General features: G+C 41.4%; 1 long non-coding RNA gene across 1 annotated transcript in view; it reads right to left on the bottom strand.

The window, feature by feature from the left end:
• Nucleotides 1–1,834: 1,834 nt before the first annotated feature.
• LOC103268309 overlaps nt 1,835–3,146 on the bottom strand; it is an 8,468-nt gene continuing 7,156 nt past the window's right edge. The window contains exon 2 of the long non-coding RNA XR_504806.2: nt 1,835–2,219. This is a non-coding gene — a long non-coding RNA (uncharacterized LOC103268309). The remainder of the gene's footprint in view (nt 2,220–3,146) is intronic.

Below are 3,146 nucleotides of genomic sequence, written 5' to 3'. Positions count from 1 at the left end.
CCAACTCAAAAAAAAAAAAAAGAAACCCCCGATCACAAAGATATGCATCTCTTAAGGGGGTGGACCCCAAGTTCCTGAGGAACATGCACTTTGCCAAGAAGCACAACAAGAAGGGCCTGAAGATGCAAGCCAACAATGCCAAGGCCATGAGTACACGTGCTGAGGCTATCAAGGCCCTCTCATTAAGCCCAAGATTCCAAAGGGTCCTAGCTGCAAGCTTACTCAACTTACATACATTGCCCACTCCAAGCTTGAGAAGCATATTCATGCCCCTATTGCCAAGAGCCACAGCCTCTGCCGGCCAAAGGTCAAGGATCAAACTAAGGTCCTGGCTGCAGCTTCACCTGCAGCTCCAGTTTCAGTTCCAGTTCCTGTTCAGGCTCCCAAAGGTACCCAGACCCCCACAAAGGCTCCAGAGTAGAGGCCCCTGTCTGCTAACATGAGGACAGAAGGACTGGTTTGACCCCCATGCTGCTGTCTGCATGGGGCTGGTGTCCTCCCGTGCTATTTGTACAAATAAACCTGAGGTAGGAAAAAAATGAATAATCACACTTTCTCTTATGTTGTAATTTGATTTTTTAAACCTCATAAATTTGTACAAGTAATTAGAAAGGGAAAAAGCTAGGCTAAATTTGAGGAAAAGAAAAGGCTAAGCCTCACTGAGCTCTGTGCTCAGCCCTCTTAATATTTACTGTCTTAATCTTTGCCCTCGCTCTCTGTGGCAAGTATTGAGTCAAGATCTCACTCTCTTGTCCAGGCTAGAGTGCACTGGCACTATTATGGCTCACCACAGCCTTGACCCCTTGGGCTCAAGCAATCCTACCTCAGCCTCCCAAGAAGCTGGGACAACCGGTGTGCACCACCACGCCTGGCTAATTATCTTATTTTTTGTAGAGACAAGGTCTTGCACTATGTTGCCCAGGCTAGTCTCAAGTTCCTGGACTCAAGTGCTCTCCTGCCTCTGTCTCCCAAAGTGCTGGGATTGTAGACATAAGCCACGTGATTTTTTTTTTTTCCTCATTCCATGCTAGTACACAGTAGGGACACTGGAGCTATAAGCCACACAGAGATATCACACCATCCAAGGAGTGCCTGGTCTTCATCTGGAGCCATGGGCAAGAGTCCCGTCCAACTTCTCTGCCCCCACACACCAATCATGTTCCCCCAGCTAGCTCTCCTTTTCAGTACTCCGGTTCAGTTTCCTGTCTTCACCAAATTAAGCTAAGACAGTGCCCGCTGTCTTAATTGCCACTAGCACCAGTGCCAAGCAGTGCTTATCACTGATGAGTGAATCCTGCTGTAACAGACTGTTACACTCCTGCCCCCAAAACGAAACCCCTCTCCCAGAATTTGCTTAAAGCTATGTACTTAATTATGGGGACTAAATAAGAAAACAGGGGGTACAAAATAGATAGATTAGTTAAGGGGGAACATGAATGCCAAAATGTCAGAGTAATGCAGGATTGTACTCCAAGTATTTCTTAGGTTATGTGCAAGGTAGTTACCCAAGTCTAGAAGACCCAAGCCTCCCTCTAGAATAAAAGCAGCCTGGGAGATCTGAGAATCTGCAAATCAGCTGTCTGGCTGGACAAAGCTGTGGAATCCAGATCAATGGGTTTAAAAATAAGGCTAGAAGCTTTTCTGTAGGCTGCCTCTTCCCATGAGCTGGTGCGTATCCCAGGTTTGTGATTTGATTCTCATTTCTTAAAAAAAGATGAGTGTGTGTGTCAGACAGGTATAGGTGTGGTATAAATTTCAGGTGGAAATAAGAATATAAAGGATCTGGATTGCCTAACTGGGGGGGAAAAGCCATAAAACAGAATCACACTTCAAGTACATTGTTGAAAAATCCAAACCATAAAATTCATTACCTGCCATTATTACATCAACAACAAAAAAGGCATTTTAAATCAAAGTTTTGACATTTAAAAACTGAAAATAGAAAAGAAGGCTTTACAATGTTGACAAACTCCTCTCAGTGCATGATTTATAAATACATAAATATCCACGTGTACTTTTCCAGTGATAGCTACTGGAAGAATGAGAACTTTTCAAAAGCCGATCTATACAGATTCCTTTTCATTCCACCTGCCTCTATGTTGGTAATACCAGCAGTCCTAAGAGAGCTGCTGCAGTCCTTGTCACATTCATCCCAGCCTCCTTTCTAATCTTGTAGCTGATGATGAAAATGTGATAAATCTTCTGGCTTAACTTTGATGCTAGGGAAAAAAGAAAATCTTATGTAACCATGTAGTCCAGTGAATCAAATTCATCTTCATAAATTAAAATATAGCAGTGATGTATTATTTATGTACTACTCAGACAGTAAGTATACTCAGAAATTATTAATATTTTACTACATACAGAAAATTCACCAAAACACTGACCACACCATCCATTTGGAAGGCAGAACCTGATTTTCTTGTCACTTGGAATCTATAAATGTTCACTTTAAAGTGATAATGGAAATGCTTAAAATATAACTTTTCCTGGCACGCTCCGTAATGAAAGGCTCTAAAAGCAGAATTGCACACTTATTGTTCTAAATTAAAAGCAGTCAGATTCAGGTAGTAATTCACAACATTTCACATTGAATCAGGATATTTAGATGTGAAGGTTATATATTTCTGGATTCCACACTATTAGAAACTGTAAAGTCATATCTTCAAATAGTGGTGAAATGAAGCAGATATATTCTTTCTGGGTACTCTCTAGCACCTTTGGTAAATTTAAACTTGGCTTTAGACAACTTTTAAGCAGAGTGTGAATAAATCACTTTGGCTGTCACCTTGTATTTGAATGAATTTCCTTAACATTTAGCAATGCTAGTGAATCAACCTGAGAGCCTTTTTAGTAATCAAGAGATTTCAAGGTATGACCTATTTCCCAGTTAAAGTCAGTCTTCTTGAGATAAAAAGACAAAATTCCTCAGCAAAAGCAAATTATAGGAGTCTTTCTCCATTTAGGAGAATGCAGTATCACCTAAAGAAACCATCCTTTGTCTTGGGGTCCTGAGGGGAAAAAAATTTTTTCCTGATTTTTATTTTTATTTTTATTTTATTTTTTTGAGTTGGAGTCTCACTCCATCGCCCAGACTGGAGTGCTGTGGCCGCTCCCGGCCACCGCAGCCTCGACCTGCTGGGCTC

The sequence above is a fragment of the Carlito syrichta genome, unplaced genomic scaffold, assembly GCF_000164805.1.
Source record: "Carlito syrichta isolate Samal-C Ts95f unplaced genomic scaffold, Tarsius_syrichta-2.0.1 Scaffold308816, whole genome shotgun sequence".
In the NCBI taxonomy this organism is placed as follows: Eukaryota; Metazoa; Chordata; class Mammalia; order Primates; family Tarsiidae; genus Carlito; species Carlito syrichta.
Note: the sequence above shows the minus strand (reverse complement) of the source record. Positions and strands in the feature narration are given on the sequence as shown.